The 18583-nt window shown below is 44.9% G+C and overlaps 1 long non-coding RNA gene and 1 pseudogene across 1 annotated transcript; one reads left to right on the top strand and one right to left on the bottom strand.

Moving 5' to 3' along the window:
• Positions 1 to 11564: 11564 nt before the first annotated feature.
• Positions 11565 to 12146, bottom strand: LOC136190972 (uncharacterized). Its single transcript, XR_010670696.1, has 3 exons — positions 11848 to 12146; positions 11745 to 11796; positions 11565 to 11696 (listed from the first exon to the last, which is right to left on the bottom strand). It is a non-coding gene; the product is annotated as an uncharacterized lncRNA (long non-coding RNA).
• Positions 12147 to 12809: 663 nt separating this feature from the next.
• LOC136191374 (uncharacterized) lies at positions 12810 to 14961 on the top strand (annotated as a pseudogene).
• The last annotated feature ends 3622 nt before the right edge of the window (positions 14962 to 18583 follow it).

Here is an 18583-nt window from a genome sequence, read left to right as displayed (position 1 = left end):
GACACAACTTCGCGAACTGCCTGCAATTGCTCATTGGTACGCACCGCGTCTGTTAGCATTAATTGCGTCTTTGGACTCTTTGTTTTCGAAATCTCTACTATCACGTTACGTTCACGGAATGACTGTTTTATCCATTTTGTCTCAGCGCGACGTTATTGGCATCAAGGCTTTCAGTTTCTCTTCAGCCTTAGGCTTTTTGCGCGAGCAGTAAACAGAAAAGTAACAACGTCTTTTAATCACCATGGGATTTGTTTAAGCTGAGAGCAAAACCTTGAGTTTCTCAAGCGAATTTCTGCACAAAATAAACAAATCTTTTTTTGAAGCAAGGCAGATTCATGCTGGTTTACGACAACGTTAACTTTTAGCAAAGAGTTCGTCATAAACGAATTGATCGACAACATCATGACTAGCCGGTTAGCAATAAAAATAGTCAAAGAGCCTACCTCAGAAATATCTGCAAAAGGAAACAGGCCACAGCGCTCTCGCAGAAACCTTTAACCTGAGCAGTTTTTACCGTCAGACAGCAAAGAGATATCATATACCGTACTCGCGCGAATAGTATGCCTGCGCGAATAGTATGCCTGCGCGAATAGAGCCCTCGTCTCAAATAAAAGCCCGGTCGGTTAGCGTTCAAAAAATAGAGCCCTATCTTAAATACTACCCCGGGTACTATCTCACCCCTCGGCCGCCACTGCTCCCGTGATGCAAATTACTATTAGGTTTTCGCTTATTTTAGCCTATTTTGCCAAGTTTAGGACGCGAATGTAAAAGTCAGGTTTCGAGAAACAATCTAACTTCGAGAACAAGTTTGTACGCAAACAACCCATTTTAGCATATACGAGTTGCTAAGCGAAGTTTTATTTTTTTGTGAGTTTACTACAATGTAAAACCTTTGTTTTTGACTTTGTCTAAAAATTCTGGTTTCTCGTGCTGTTGATGGGCAAACTTAGGAGGCCAGTTACAGAGGTTCCAATAATTAATCACATCCGGACATTTTATGATAAACCTTTTTGTGTATTCCACGACCACTTTTTACTAATCCATGTAAATACACTAACGTCAATTTGAAAGTGTTGCCATAACGTGAATTTCGTTTCGGTTGCCCAAGCTTCTTTTGTCTTTCTTTTCTAATGTGGGCTTCATAGTTCTGGTCGAAACAAAAAATTTCAAAAACAGATTTGTATTCTGCTAAGAAATTACAAACTAAAAACAAAGTGTCAAGTGGTGATTTTTGGTTCCAAAAGCGGCAATGTCAAATGATTGTGTCACAGCAATGCTGTCAACCCTGTTTATATTCGTAGAGTGGCGAATGCGATAAAAGTGCGATAAAATGTTTTTGGAAGAACCTGCCTGCTTCTAGTGTTCTTAAATTATCAGATCCTAAAAGTCTGAGCATTTTCAAGCTCTCAACTGCTAAAAAAACTAAGAAACAACGCACCTAACTTTCCTACTGACTCTTCTGAAATCTGCATCAGTAGAACAGAAGTCTGAGCAAACGTCTGCGTTTCAGTATGACATTAGATTGTGTCTAAAACATGGAGGTGCAACTGCTAAAACGATTCTAAGACCTTCTCAACCTTGGCTTTTAAAGGGCGTTCACGCCTGGACTGCCATAACCCAAGGGCACGGCTGTATCAATAGGTCACGTTGTGGCATATTAAATTGTACGCATGCGTCCTATTTCTTAGCCGGTAATGGCTATTAGTGCGATGAAGCCAGCGGTTTCCGCTCTTTTTCTCATTGTCTCAACATAGGTTTATGCTCGGAACAGGTGAGAGTGGATCAATTTACGGGTTCGAAGGGGTAAAAACTGTGTACCTGCCGGTAGGCGTCGTATCGCGTCGATCTAGAGAGTGGTCTTCTGAGGTCGATTCCTGGATTCGTACACGTGCTGGGCAAAAACGGTCAAAGCTACATGAAAGAGGGAAGAATAATCTAAAGGTATGCATTAGCTTAGTTTTGCACACCTTTATTTGACCGTCTGCACGCCCTCGTAATTCCTGCCTTCTGTAAGTAGTTTAGCCGTCCATAACAGACGTTTCCAGTCCCTGCCACGCGGAGGCACTACTCAAGGCACCAACAGTTACACAGACAGACAGACTGGACAGACGGACAGACAAAAGGCACATATCTAGATGTACACAGACACACACGTACACAGACACAAGATGTAGAGGGAGACAGGGATACAAACAAGTTACAGAATGGCGGAGCAGTTATTGAGATGGTGATACTTGAACGACGTCATCAGTCGATCAACTGGATTCCGGATGCTAGCATGTTTTTGCTGGAGTTCATTGAATGCAGCATGAATGGACTCTGCTGCCTGTTCTTCGTGGAAAGAGAGGCCCAACTTCCAGTGCTGAATCCAGCTGACGACGTGGTCTTCAAGGAAATGAAGTTTCGGTGAGATTGACGACGATGAAAAGTTTGACCGATAAAATTTCATAAAATTGTTAATGGATTTTTCTACGTAAAGTCAATAACCAAAAATTAATATTATCATACTACATACCGAGCTTTTTTATTTCTTCATCAGAGACCTTTCTGCAGAGGGAGTAGATATCATGGCACTTGCGGAAGAGAGTGAAGGCAGATTCAAATTTGTCGGCCACGTCATTGGCAAGCCCCTTCATTTCCTCTCCGCAAGGCACCTTCCTCACAGCTCCAACGATAAGTTTAATACTTTGTTCCTAGTTATATAGCCTTTGTAATTACTTATTTAGAAGACGGGAATTAAAGTTACCTTTAAAGCTTTGTGGACATGATTTCCAATGAATGTGCTTCCAAAATACGCCTCTCGATCAACACCACACGTCGAAAGAGCTTTGTCGACAGCCAACATAAAATCGTTGCGGCTCTCGGCGGGCGGGCCAACAGCTTCTCCCTAACACATCGTCGATTAATTATTATGTAATATTTTAGCTTGACCCACCAATGATTTTGCCTTCTCTTGAAAATAGACAACTGCTCCCCGTAGTAAAACGACATCTTGGTTCTTCGGATCAGAATTCAGGTGAGCACGTCACATGTTGAAGCAGTAAATCTCTGCTGGCTTCTGCTTCCGTTGCTGCTGCCATTCGGGCAGCTCGATCAGCGATGTTTTTCTGACCCCACGCCCCATCAAGACGTTGGCACTCTTGCTCGAAGAGAAAGAATAGGCGACAGAAAATTCCAAGGCTCAAATGCAGGGCAGGTACGGCCACCTAAAGTATTTTTAATTAAAATAGTATTAGTTCGTTTTTTGCAACTAACGTGATCAGTTTCGATGTCGAAAATGTGAGAAGATATCACGTTGTTGTGTTCTTTAGCTTTTTTATATTTCCGGCCAGTTGAAAATCCTTGTAATTCGTGGCCAAGGAAGTGAGGGTTCGCTGTGAGGATAACCCTCTAAGATGAAGGGGTATCTGCAACTGCTCTTTTGTGCAGTGGCACCTCAGGCAAGGATGGCGAGCTAGTACAGACAAAGTAGTTAATTAAATAACTATAAAAGTAAGTAAGAAACCTGCTGCTCCAGATAATCCGTACATTTTGCACAGAAACTCGTAGTCCCCGAACATGAAGAGGCGCACTGACTTGTTGCTACAGACAAATGTTATTATCTAAGGTAATTTCTAAAAAATCGTCTTATGACCTCGACGATGATCTTTTCATTTCTATTATTTGACTCTGAAAAATTTTCAGCCCCACGTGAAGATTTGTAATGGAATCAGCAGCTTCAAAGCAGCTGATGGGGTGGGTATTTCGAATAGAGTTGACATGTTCCATGTTCGCCAGCTGAAATGACAACTTAAATGAGCCACCTCCGTGGTCGCCGCCAATCTTGACCCAGACTTCTTCCTGAGGAATGCATTCGTCGTGCCAGGTCAATTTTCCAACACTGCAGATAATAAAATGGAATATTTTAAAATAATAAAATGACAAAATTACCTGTTTAGGCGGTCTAACAAGAACGTTATTCTTTTCCACATGTCCAGCAGTTGAACGCACGGGGATGGCTTCAGAATGCGCGAATTTCCAGATTTGAAATTGAAAATAGCCATTTCTGAGATTATGTCGTCCGGCAGGATTTCACTCATTATTCGTCGATCCGTGCGTTCTCCCGGTAGTCTGAGGCCCCACTTTTTCAGCCATCTGCATGTATATGATTTATGTACGTAGGGGAATTGAAATGGAAACACTCTACCTCCGGAGAATTTGTAGTCTGTACCAGGGTAGCGTCAGGTCGGCCTTCAGAGCGAGACCCGCTCCAGGAGGAGGCGTTTCTTTCACGGCGAAGCCGGCTTTCCTCAAGAGCGCCAGCCGGTCGTCTTTGGACCTGTGGGCCAGTTCATGCCTGAGCTGCACACGTGACCCGGAAGATCCGCCACTAACGGCGTCACGAACACTTTCCATCAAGGTCGTTCTCTGCCTCAGAGATCTCCCTGATGCTTCGTCGGACGGAATGGTTGGTCTCATAATCCTCATAAACGTCGTGGGCTGATCATAGTAGGGTTGCAAGTCTACTACTGTAGTCTAATTACTTTTATCCAAGATTACCTTTCCCCGAGAGCCAGTGGGCAAAACGACTTCATTAGCACTTCCCTCCTTCCTTGACTTCATCATCCTCTTCATGATTCTTCCTGCAGTGCGCTTCTCGACTGTGCAAGGTGTGCCTGCCCTCTTGCTAAGGACGTCCCTCAAGTTCATCGAAGAAACTCGGCGAGCTAGCGGGTATACATGCATACATACACATACTGTATACTAGGTAGGAAGTATTCTTTTAGCGCCTTATGGGTTTCATGAGGATTCGGCACCAGCAACTCTCCTGGACAGCTGCCTATGTGATCACTCAGATTTTCCAGTGAGATTTTTTCTTGGCACCCCTTTATGCAGTGAATCTAAATATCAGGTAATATATTCCTTGATTTTCCTGTTAAATATAAATTTAATAAATTCAAAATTATTTAATCAATTAATTAATTATACTTAATTAATTGATATGAGATTAAATAATTTATAAATTTTATATCAAAATTTTTTGCCTTGATCTTGCGAAGAGCGGTCTCGGTCAGCTTGTGAATGCGAGAAAATTCTTCGCTTTTTCCAAAGGACTTTAATTCCGCCGACGACAGCAGCAACGGGGCGTTGCAGCCAGGTGACGAGCACTGCCATTCTACTTCAGGAGGGTGACTTTTCAACTGTTCAAGAAGACACTTCATGCAGGCAAGGTGTCGACAGATTGCTTCAACAGGCCTATCTAGGACGTCGTTGCAGATAGGGCACAGCGCCTTTTGAAGCACGTCTGCTGCGTTGATGTCGTCACTGGCATAGACAGGGTACAGCCGAAAATCCCCTTGTGGACGAAATGACGGGAGAGCAATTCGTTCGAGATACCTCTCCAGGCAGAGATGGCCTCGAAGACTGGGGCGACCGTGGCCCGACAATTTCTGGCGCTTCCTTTGAGTCGCCGTTCGCCCGCCCTTCGCATTTTCAGCAAAAATGGAGCACGTGACGCATTCGTCATTACTGTGCTCCGCCCATTGAAATTATTTCTGCAGCGGCCGGTAGGGCAGTTGCTTTCTTTTAGAGGCCTCGCATCGAATGATGAGTTGCTGGCAGGCCTGGCAGATGATTTCCGGATGCACATCAACTGAGTCTTTTTCAATGTCAATTCCGAAGGCGAGAAGCTTTTTTCTGTGATTCTTGCACGCAGAAAACCGTTGTTTGCGAGAGGAAGAGCTTCGTGCGCAGATGCGACAGAGAGATTTCAAGCAGGAACGGTGGGTATCCATGCTAGAGAAAAAGACCTTCGCATAGTGCGCTAGAATAAACGCTTTGACCTCGAGCTAGAATAAACGCTTTGACCTCGACCTCAGCTTTGCGGTGGGCCGCTAACCTTGCCTGCAATTAACCCCTCTTGTACAAATAAATTTTACTAGCGTTATACACCTAAAACGCCTCTTAGCTTAAACGCGTCCTTTCGACTTCCGGTTGAGTTTGGTGGCCATTCTTGGCTGAAAAAAAGGTGTGCAAGAAATCTGTCAGTCGAGCCCTTTTCGGCGATCTACAAGAAAGCAGATGATCGTACGAGGAATACTGCATCAGGTGTAGGGAAGCGCTAACCAGAGATCAACCGGGGGTGGCCAAATCTTCTTTCCGAGACGCTGAAAAAAGCCCAAAGCAGGACAAGCAATTGCATTTTACTCAAATACGTTACCTGAAGCCCAGAAAACTGGGTAGAATCACTTCGCAGCGACGATCGGAGCCCGTTTCGTCGTCGCGTAGGAAACCGCACCCCCAATTAATACGGGTTCTCTCCGGGCTCTCTACTGTATTACGCTGCCGCAGTGAAACAGCCGTGAAGCCCTATTGGTAGAAAAGGAAGTAGCAGTTTTGCAGGGTTCAAAGTTAACCTGACAATGGAGTGGCTAGTCCGCGTCCTCACGGTGGTTTCGCTGCGGCAGCTTACTTCGCGAACACTCCCGGATATATCCGGGTAATCTACGCTTCGATGGTACTAGAGTGAGTAGTTTGGTGTAGGACTTTGTACAGCAACCTTTGTCTTCCTATCGTTCTTTTATTTTTAAACGCTTAGTCTGTTTCCTCCTAGAGAGTCTTGAAGGAGACGAGTCAGCTTTTTGTTGATTTGAAGGAGCGAGGTAGTTTTTGACGCGCTTCAAGACGTCTGGTGATGCAGCGCACGTCCGGACCTTGCGTTAGTTTTTCATCAGACAGAGCGTTGACGACCTTCCACAAGACAGCTACTTCTCAAGATAAAAAATTGCTTTCTCTTTGCCGCTCTTCTTGCTCCTGCCCGTTGTCGTCTCTCGCATCCAAGCTTGCTTGTTCGGATCGTTGTTCGCGTCTCCAACGGTTTCCCGACCGAATATGGCGTGAACTGTATGTAGTTAGTTAGATCAGTGCTACTCATTCTCAATTCAATCCCTTGATGCGGCCGCCGCAAGAGCAGGACAATCCCTTCTCCGTCGTGTCTTTGCTGTCGCAAGTTTTAGCTGCGGTAAAGGAGGAGAAAGTTAGATAGAAGGAGATTCACAAAGAGATTTTGCGTGCAGCCAAAGTTTGGGCGTCGCCAATGGACGAAACATTTTAGAAGTTTTTGCGAAGCACCAGCACGCTATATCCACTGTCCCTTGGTCTTTTTCTTCTCGCGGTACCTACTACCTATAGCTCAAACAAAAAAAGGAAAAGAATAAAGGAGCAGTCCACAGTGATACCTCTGCCCTGTCATCGTCCAGTCCTTCTCCTTCCACTCTTCTTCTTATCCAATATCCCCTTCTTTTTCATCTACTTCATCCCACGTCGAAATCTAGTACTAAAAGAGCCAGCTAGTACAATTGCGGGCACTAAATTCATATACCTCCTGTCTTCTTCCCTCCACTTACCACGTCGTCCAGTCGTCTTTAGCCTTGCATCCGACTCAAATCTCAAAAGAAGAAAGCAAAACAAATACGCGGAAATGATACAGATACCTCGTTAGACGTCTTCGATAGAAGTAGCACATTGCCTTCCACAACTAGCCCCCTGAAAAAAAATTACGCGAAAAGGAGTGAAATCTATACAGAAAACTTTGCTTGTTTGTCGTCTTCCGTGGAGGCAACTATCTTTCCTGGCAGTGGCGCCTGCCAAAATAATAAAGAGTTAATAACTGAAACATAAATTAATTGTTAATTTATATTGTTTCCAATGATGGCTGAGTGAAAGGTGATAACGACGAAGGATATTTCACATAATGGCTGAGTGACGGGTGATGATGAAGACAGATTCGTCACATAATGGCTGACGTTGATTACAGATAACAGAAAATGATTGAAGATGATGATGACGGCTGACGATGGATGATGACACATGATGATGAAATAGAGAGAAATGACAAATTTTCATTTGATATAAATACAGTGAAACGTAATTATTGCGGTCACCTACTTGCTCAAGTTAAGGAGCCGCTATAAACAGGTGGCCGTTTAAACAAAACGCATGTTATTTTGATAAATGACTTTGAAATGAAATGAAACAAGGTTGTTCAAGTTTGTTAGGCGCTACTTTTTCCTTAAGTAATCATGTATAGTCGCCTGCTTCATCTTCTTCATGCTCTGTAGTTTAGCTTTATTCAACCTTGTTGACAGGCAAAATGCAGCATCTACTTTCTCGTTTCCCTTGTCGTCGGCGAAATGAAGAAGGGCCTGCGCGACAAAGATAGCATGATAGTAGGACTCTATCTGTTGCTGACGATCTTCCTCCTGCTCTTCTTCTTCGCTGTCGGTTTCAACGTCAGACTGAGGACAAAAGTTCTTTGAGCTTTTCATGCCTTCAATCGCTGCGGACCGCAGTTTGTCCTTCCACTCTTCTCCCTCCTCAATTGAGGCGCACGTTGCAACCTACAGTGAAGAGCTGGACGACGACGATGAATAATTTTTTGGTGTTAGGACGTCAGAAAATCGACGCCATTTGAATTGTCTGTGATTTAGATGTTCCCTTAGGGATTCTCATTTCTAAAACCTACCTTTTCAAAAACAATTTTGCTGCTACAAATGGTCTCCTAGCATATCTGTTCTTGAAGCTGCTAAGAGTGCAACCATAGATAGAAGAGAAAGGGGATAGGCAACTCCCGTAGTCACGTAATACCTTTATGCGCTAGGCGTGGGACAAGAAAATGGATGCTGTCCGCAAGGGTCTCAACGATGTTCTCGCCGCAAAATTTTGTAAATGTGCTCTTACGGGGAGTCGGTTTGTGTTCCGACATTAAGCGGCATTTCCTCGTCGTCGTGAACATTTTGCTTTGTATTGCTTCTCGATTTCTGACTATATTCGCCTTTTCTTCATATAATGCAAGTTGTCTAGGCATACTTCTGCAAAAGATACCAAAATACACTATTTACGTATATAAACTTGCCACTGTTTTACAATGAAATGAATGGGAACGCGCGGTAAACAGTACAGCAGCTGCTACACCGTCTTTACATTCGCCCAGTAGCGCAAGCGTTAGGCTAAAGACTAAGGTGCATGCTATGCTGCAAATCGTTCTCCTTTCCGAAGTCTACTGCGAGCAGTCGGTACGATCAGACGCGCTGCGCAACATAGGAAATGTACTGCTGCGAGCCGTCTCTTGTGGTTTTGGCTTCTTTTGGCAGCATTGAGCTGTACAAGTTGGCTCTGTGCATCGTATAAGCGAAAAAGCAGTAGGAAAGATAACTCCGCGAGAGTGCAGAGGGTACGAAAGGATACTAGCCTTAGCGTGACCATGGAAATAACACAAAGCACCGATTTGAAACTCTCAGAACCACTAACGCCGATAAGGTAATAGATTCACGCGGTCTGATGCAAATGAAAGTACGTCTTCTCGTAGCAATTCGACCGAAGAGTGGTCGCATACGGGACGTGAGTGGGACACGCTTACCGCCATACCATGGTCATACGAACTCTATATGAAAGTATCACGTGACTACGGGAGTTGCCTATCCCCTTTCTCTTCTATCTACGGTGCAACATACCAAAATACGAGAGCGCGAGCGAGTATTGGACGAAAGAAATAGAAAGCATGTGGAAAAACTCCAAGACTCTGGCAATTCCCTCACACAAATCAATGCGGATGTTGCCGTTAAAGATTCGACCGCCGATGATGTTTGCGAAATTGCAGGCAAGAATATCACACTTCAAAGCCCCCAGCTTGGCGATCTGAATCAAGCTCAGGCTCTTCTGATAAATGTTGCTTTGTTTGCAAAGCTGTTGACGAACGCATGTCATATATGGGAAGGTCGTGTAGCAGGGACAGCGGGACAGCGATCTCTTCGAGCTCATTTACATTAGGATCTGCGTACCATTCGTCGGTGCACGGCATGCATTCTATTGCTTACTGGAATGTAATGCCAATAACATGCTAAGTTTTTTCTCCTTTAGGAGTGAACGGAGGGCTCAAACCGAAGGGGAAACGATTTTTACCTTCGCCATGATATGAGCGCACGCTAGGCTTTAATTAACGGATCACGAGACCATTCTGGACCGGCAGGGCAGACTTTCGATACGCATGCGCGCGTTGCTAGGCGAATTACGTATAGGATAATTACTTAATCGAATTCGATCAGCCACGATAAGGCGGGGTCACCCACGATAAGCTCGAACGACGCACCGATCGAAAGAGCATTTATCACACTTTCATCTGACTCATACGTAAATAAAAAAATAGGGTACGTGTTTCGAGAAAAACGGCGCTGAAGTCGGCGGGCCAATCCTCAGCTGATCTTATCTTCGCAACGTCGTGACGTTTCGCTCTAGAACAGCTACTAGCAAACTTACGTAGCGAAGAAATGTTCCATTCTGTAGCTAAATCGTGCAAAAATCGCGCGAACTTACAGCCCGATCCTGCCAGATCGACAGATCGTTCGCGCGCCTTCGGTTTCGACGATTTCGTGGATTGCTTCAGTTATGAACAGCCTCGCGCAGTGTTTTTACACTCTCGGCCACATCACGCGAGCGCGACGCGCGTCTGAAACGCCTTGCTTCGGCACCCTCGAAACCTACAACGGTAGAGAAGCAAGAGAACGCGGATTCTACGACGACGTTTGCCTTTGCCTTGACCATTCGCGTATTCGCTACGACGAATTTCGTCGTTGCGCTTTTCGCTTCGATGCGGATCGCTGTTCAGGCTCCCTGCGCGCGTGTCCGTCTCGTCTTTGCGCTCCTCTCGACGAAATAACCGGAGAGCCTGCTGCGTACGTGTGCTGGTACCACTTCAAGGAGATGGATTCGTGCGAGCAGCTCATCGAACATCCTCGCTACGAACCACCGGCCAAGAGAGTTGCTGCCGTACAGGTTTGTACTACGTAACCTGTATTAGCATTATGCTAATTTGATTTTGCAGCCTACCTGCACGGAAGTGTCCGATTTGGAAAGAACTCGGGGTACTACCGAGCTTGCCAGAACAAAAGCCGAACTGGGACGCATGCAGAGTGAGTTGTCGAGGTGTCGCCGTCGGATATCAGACTTAGAAGACGAGAACAGGAGACTTGAGGAGTCTCGGTCGAATCCCGGTAATTGAGCAGACAGGTCTCCATCTGCATTTTAGCATTTAATTAATGTCCTACTAATAGACTTCTCTGGGCTGATGAAATCCTTCCAGAAGGCTCTCTTCGACCATCATATCGGCAGGGAAGGAAACAAATTATACAGTGCAGATGAAATGGAAGAATTCTGCAGCGTGCACGCTCCTGGGCTGTTCGACATCCTGAAGAAGGTTATCACCAGCGAATACTCGAGCAGTTTAGACGTGGACAGAAGAGGCGACCTAAAGCGCCAGAGAGTGGTAGCTGAACTGTATCGTCTTGCATACCTTGGCAACCAGGTAAAAAATTGTAAATTATTCAAACTAAAAATTTTGAAATCATGATTTTCAGCAACTAACCACATTTGTCAACGACGTTGGGTTGCATTTGTCTCTCGCAGGCTGCTCCGAAGCAGCTCTTGAGTGTGGAAGATCGATCGGAATATGTGGCCATCCTCGAACGATACTGAGATTCAGAAAGGATCTCGCGAAAGACAATGAAAAACAGGTGAATATGCCCCAGATATATATTTATTATAATTCATGTATAAATAATAGGTAGAAACATTTATTAGAAGTGCGGTTGATAAGAATCAGCTTACCTTGCTCATTATCGACGACTTCCACGCCATTCACACCATTCAACGCCCGACATCATCTGTAACATCAACTGCCATACACATGGCTACGTGCATAGTTGACGTACAAGATACAATTGGGGGAATTCCTCTCCCTCTTCCTCAAACGACGTCCATTCACTACAAGCCAACATCTGATACCAATAAAGGAGCTGTTAACGTCGGACGCACCTGGGATCACGTTTCCACGTATTTACCCGAATACTTCACAAAAAACTGGCTGTCTTCTCTTCCGGAGAATTTCCGAAATCTCAATTTGAAAGATATTCATAAAACTTTAGTTGATTTACGGTAAGTGCCGGAAACCAAACAATATCGACTGGTAAAGACTCTATCCTAGGTGCTACGAGGCACCCAATCAAAGAGAACTTGATCTCCTCCGAAGTGTTCGACTGATCGACGAGCTTCATCAAAATCTGAAATCAATGGAAGATTACAAGTGCGTGCTGACAAATGCCTTAGATATTCACCCGTCTCTGAAACAGTAAACTAATTAGATTTTGAATAAATATTACTTAATTATTTTTCAGGTACCTGAAGCAAAATGCTTTGCCGTCAATAGGCGATTATCCAACGTTCTATTTTCAAAAAAAATTATTGCTCAGGTAAACTAGTCCATTACTTATTATAGAATACGTGTTAACCCTCATTTATCATTACTTAATTATTAGAACCCTGAGCATGCAGTTTTCAACTCTCTGCTGCCTGTCTTAGGCCCGTTTCATATCTACTTGAACTCGTTAGAAAATCTGTTTACCCTTTACCATCCGATCTTTGAAGGTAATACCTGTACATTATATAAACATATACTAAATTAATAAATATTCTATATATTTTATTGATACATATTAATATATAATATAATATATATATACTTATATGTATATTATAGGGCTATTTAAGCATCTCTTTGGCACCCGCAAAGTACTGCCAAAGAAGCCTCGTTACGAACGGATGACGACTTTGATCGCAGCGGTGATCGGGGGGTGGATGATGATTCGAGAAAACATCTTGGCTCTATTTGAAATCGGAAAGGATCGAGAATTTCTACTTCTGCGTCACCTCTTAGATGAGCTTGTCCCACTAGTTTTCTTCTTCTACTCAACCATCCATCGTGGCAGCCTGTACCATCTATGGCAAAACTCGATGATCCGGCTATCAATAGTATTTATCATACAGCAGCGTCACCATTATAACAAGGCCATGCTCTCCACTATAAGTGACTGGCTGCACTATGAAACCGTCTTACCTGAATGGACGCCGACCTTCTCCAGATACTTGAACGTCCTTAGTGAAAAAAAAGTGGAAATTTTCCACAGCCTCTTGAGAATGCAGTGTCCGTCTTGGGCAAGTGCTCAACAGATTGCAGAGTTTGCGCACGTCCTTAGCGCCAAAAAGTTCGACACAGCTTTCGCGGCAAACTTTTTGGCGCCTCCAGCAAAAATGCCTGCAAAACAAAACGTGTCACACCTGGCGGGAAAGTCTGCGGAGTATCTGGTAGCGAAATTCGTCGACATCTTTCAAAACAGCACAAGTGGAGAGATGACGGAATCAAAGAAAAGAAAATTCTTTAAACTACAGTCTGTCCACGCTCACTTTACCGATCACCCTAAATAGATTATCTGACACGTGACTTAGAATAATTACTGCCATGGCAACAATTATCGTTCTTCGCTCGGGCTTGCATTCCGCACTCCGCTGGCCGTGCTCGATCTTGTCCCGCGAGGTCCATTGAGAAAAATGGGCTCGCGCGCGCACCTACGTACGCGTTTCCCTGCTGCTTTTGTCTGCGGTGGTCTTCTCGTCGTTTTCGATCGTTCGAGCATGTCTCGCTCAACTCGTCGAGTCAGATCCTGCGAGAAAGTCCTCGTCGAGAAACTCAGGCTCTTCTTTGAGAAGGAACGAGCCCAAAGGCAGCGTTTGAGCCTCAATCGGGTGGAGGAGAGGTTGTCGCTTGCTACGGGGTTTAGCAGAAAAACCCTGTACACTATCCATAAAGAATTCAAGAAATCGGGAAACAAAATTAATCCCTCACCATCAAAAAGAACGCGTTACAGTAAAAGTCGCCTCGTTGTTAATCTGGATGATTTCGACCTGGCATTAATAAGACGGACCGTGTCTCAATTTTACGAGAGTCATGAATACCCCACTTTAGACAAAATTCTGACTAAATTGAAATCAGACGGAAATTTTCCTTACGGACGATCGACTCTTCACAAAGTTCTACGGAAGCTGAAATTTAGGTATGCCAAGCGTGACGACAAGGTCTTCTTTTACGAACGACAAGATATCATTGAGTCGAGACATAAGTATCTTCGAGAAATTAGGAAATATCGAAAAGAAGGAAGGCCTATAGTATTCCTAGACGAAACATGGGCAAATGCTCATATGGCGCCTGAAAGAGTGTGGCTCGATAGTGAGGGAAAGGGCGGGTGGAAAAGGCCGAGCGGCAAAGGGCAGAGATTAATTATTTTGCATGCAGGTAACCTACAGCTTATGAAAAGCTGCTGTCACCATTACTGTTCTTTTTAGGTTGGAGAGAAGGCTGGATTCAAGGAGCAGAACTCGTCTTTATTTCTAAAACTAAATCAAGTGACTACCACGACGAGATGAACGGGCCACACTTTGTGGAATGGTTCCAAAAGCAACTTTTGCCGAATCTACCTCCTCATTCCGTAATCGTGCTAGATAATGCACCTTACCATAACACGGTTATAGAGAAGGTGCCTGTAAAATCGTCGACGAAGCCAATCATGCAGAATTGGCTTTCTAATCATGGAATTCCGTGGGACCCTAAGGATTTGAAGAAAGATCTTTTGGAGAAAATTAAATTGGCCGCTCCACAGAAGAGATTTGAGATCAATGAGTACGCCAAACGCGCAGGACATACTGTACTCAGGTCACCCGTAGCTCACTGTGAGCTTAACCCAATCGAGCTGGTTTGGGCGAGAGTCAAAGATTTCCTAAAAAAAGCGAAACAAAACGTTCAAACTGGCAGACCTCAAACGTCTTGTCCCGGAAGCGTTCGATCACGTAACTCCTGAGATATGGCGTAACTGCTGCAGGAAGGCAGAGGAGGAGGAGAATCGCTTCTGGGAGACCGATGGTCTACAGGAAGAAGCCGTAGATCGCTTCATCATTGAATTCGGTGTTAGCGACACGGAAAGCGGCGAGAGCGACAACTCCGAAAGCGACGACGACGACGACGACATGGAAACAGAGCTCGACAAGGACGATTTAGACGGAATTCGTGCTGATGCTTCTTTAAGTGACGTGGCTAATTAATTGGATTACGCTGACGTCACTGACGTCACTAACCGAGTAACGAGATAATAACCCCGTTAGCGTGCTAGAGAGTAAACGGGGGCGCAACCAAAAATCCGACGTTGTCAGCATCCCATTGGCGAAAAAACGGCGTCGATCGGACAAAGTAGGCCAAAGTTATTCCACTTTTTTGATCGGTAAAGTGAGCGTGGACAGACTGTAGGCGTCCTAGGCTGCACATTGGATCAACACTCGTTTCCACTGGGATTCTCCACTTCAAAAATACCCTCTGACGATTTGCTGTGCGACTTGGAAACGTGCTCCAGCCAGAGTGACACGGCCATACTGCTCAGCTGTGGCCACTCGTTCCACCAGGAGTGCTTAGCAGCAACGACGTCCTGTGTCTTCTGTGAGCGATTTCTGCAGAAAAAAGTAAAAGAACTTGGACAATCCTTTTCCAAGTCTCTAAGCGCCCAACCTGCAACTTCAACTATCGAACAACCAGATGATCAAGCACAGCATGAAGTCAATGACGATTGAGAAGAGGACAGAGAAGAAGCGGATGACTACTACACGACAGGCGAGTTTCTGAGTCATTTAAGGACGGAAATTGAGTCCGTACCTGCCGCAGCAGCACGAAAGAAATTTGCGTCGGCCACTCAAAGAGATCGATACCTGGACCACAACTATATATAATAAACCCAAAGTGCAAAATATTTAGCCTCATACCTAACAAAAAACATACGTATCGCTAACAGAGTTTCACATCGAAAAGCGTGTTTTCCAAAAATGCGATATTAGATACCTCTTTCGTCAGTTGATTCTCGTTCCTACACCCGAGCAATAGCGATATGTTAAATAATTTGCGCACAGTAAATTGGACGCATTGACAAACTCTACTATGGCAAGAAAACAGGCTGAAATTTAGGTACCACAAGTAGAGGGTCCCCGACTCTGATACTTTGGTGGATAAACCATCGGTCAATAAGAAGTTTCTCACCTTCCGTACAAGTGTATATTCCTTACGAACACAGAGAAATCGACAACGAAAGTAACAAGTTCGCTCGTAGCAACGCGCGCATGCGTATCGAAAGTCTGCCCTGCCCTCTGGACCAATAAACGCAGATTCGTATGAACATTCTGACTCAGAGCCGTAAATAGAGACTATGAAAGCGCTAATTAATTTATGATGATAAGGATGGATGACGATCGCTTCGTAATTTGTTTACAAATCCATCCAGCAGTTTTTGCTCGTCAACTTCCTTTGTTTCGAGGCGAAATCGCCCTAAACTCGCCACACAACTTAGGCGAAAGTTAACTGCCATGGGCGCTGGCGTTTTGCTTCGAATGCGCGTGCGGCTTTCGAATCGCGAATTAATAGCCCTCGATTGCGATCGCCGAGGTAAAACAATTTCCACCCAAAGTATAATGTTATCACAGAATAAGAGAACGAACAAGGAAAGAGGTAGTGTAACGGCGCCCAGGAAAAAGTCTCATGCGCAAATGCGCAGAGGAAAAGTCTCATGCGCAACGGCGCCCAGAAAAAAGGGCGCAACGGCGCCCTGAAAAAAGGCGCGACGACGCCCAGAAAAAAGGGCGCAACGGCGCCCGGATAAAAGGGCTCTACGGCGCCTGCGAAAATTACTTCACGCGCTTGGCGTCGTGCTCTGCGCGCTGGAGCGTCGTCGAACGTAGCGTAATCTGGACGGGAGGGTGTTCTTTTTCTGGTGTTCTTTTTCGGGAGCCCTCCCGGCAGCGTAAGCTGCGGCGGAGGGGGTCCCCTGTCGGCTTTCCCATCGGTGTTAACTGCAGCGGAGGGGCTCCTTCGTGGACTTTCCCGTCGGCGGCAGTCGACTTTCCTGTCGGCGGCAGCGTTAACTGCGGTGGAGGGGGTCCTCCGTCGACTTTCCCCGTCGGCAGCAGAGTTAACTGAGGCGGAGGGAGGTCCTTCGGAAGACTCGTCGTTGTCGGTTTCGTCGTTGTCGTTGTCGGTTTCGTATGATAAGACCACCTTCGGCGCGGGAAGGTTCAAGAATGGAATATCTTCCGGCGACATTTCATTTCGCGCCGCTTTGTTGCACATCATTATGACCTCAAAATGACGAATTTTCTTTAGTTTTCCGATGTCTTTGACTTACGATAATCCATGTAGGCTCGTGTAGGGACTTCACGAGGAAGTCTTGGGTCGCTTCTTTAATTAATGATTTTCCTGTTCCCTTTCTTATTCACATTCTTGCCGTCCATCGCGCAGACATAGGACACGAAACCCAGGATTTCTTTCCTGCGTAGATCGAAGACGTTGACGCTCATCGCAGATTCCTGTGACAGTTAGATTTTAGCTTACTGACATGATTGGAACAATCAGGAGCGCCATTAGCCATTACGATTAGCCAATACGTCGCCGCCCCGGACGCGTTGTCAGAGTAACACTACCACGTGATTGGCATCTGACAAATCACAAGCAGAAGTAGGAATGTGCAATGCTCGTTGGTGATTGGCCCAGCGGCTTCAAGTGAGGCACGTGCCGTCAGTTGGGTCCAGCCTGTGGAGACTAACGCGAAGCCTTCGAGCAGAAATTAGCGCCATATCGCGAGCAAGAACGCTTCGCAATATCTCCTTATTCGATTTCTAACGTCGACTTCTAGATTGCATGCGTGAAAACGCGAAATATCGAAAAGATCCACCTTTTGGACTGTACTAAACGTTCACCTCTTGGACGGTTGAACCGTTCATCTGTTTAACCGTTGAACCATTTGAATCGTTCACCCGTTGATTTGACTGTTGAACCATTCAACTGTGGGACCGTTAAGTCGCTCCATTATTGGACCATTAAACCGTTTAGCTGTTCAACTTTTGGACCGTCGGACAGTTGGACTGTTCACCAGTTGGAGAAATGGACCGTTAAACCGTTGAAACGTTCACCCGTCTCCCTGCTGACGCCTGGCAGAAAACCGATCCAGCGGAGTGGCAAGAAGTTGCTTACTACGACATTCATAACCATCTAGTTAAATCTCCCAGTAAAACAGCGCGTCGAAGTTACATGTATGACCTACGGCAATGCATCACTAGGAGTAAACACGCGTTAAGATATAAAAAATTACAAAAGCATTGAGAGTTATTTTGCTGAGGCGGGTTGGGTGCATATAGTCCTGCATATTCCTCTCAACGACAAAAGCAACATCGTTTTTGTGCTAACGTCATATTATCATTTCGTATAGACAACAAGTCCCACCATCAGCTGTTTAAAAAACTGCTTTCTTGTTCGACGTGCGGTCGCTTGGAAAAGGCGTTGTTGCCGAACCATAACCCTCGCGCAGAACAAAGAGATCGAGAAAATATTGATAAAAGAACGTTTACACTCTTAGGTAACCCATATAATAAAAACTTGAAGCGAAAGTTTAAAAGGTTGAAGAAACGTTTAGGTGATCGTTGTTGTTTTTAAAAAAAATGATCTTTATTTCAAAGATCGCTTAAGTTACGTTAAAAGAAATGATCTTTATTTCGAAGATCGCTTAAGTTACGTAATGAAGAATTAGCAGCAAAATTCACCCGCGGCATCAATTTTCAAATCGGACAATCCGTTCTCGAATTATCTTATATGAAAAAATGAAGTCCCCGATGTAAATCTAAGAAAACCTTAGAA

The sequence above is a fragment of the Oscarella lobularis genome, chromosome 9 (genome assembly GCF_947507565.1).
Source record: "Oscarella lobularis chromosome 9, ooOscLobu1.1, whole genome shotgun sequence".
In the NCBI taxonomy this organism is placed as follows: Eukaryota; Metazoa; Porifera; class Homoscleromorpha; order Homosclerophorida; family Oscarellidae; genus Oscarella; species Oscarella lobularis.
This window is presented reverse-complemented; position numbering and strand designations above follow the sequence as displayed.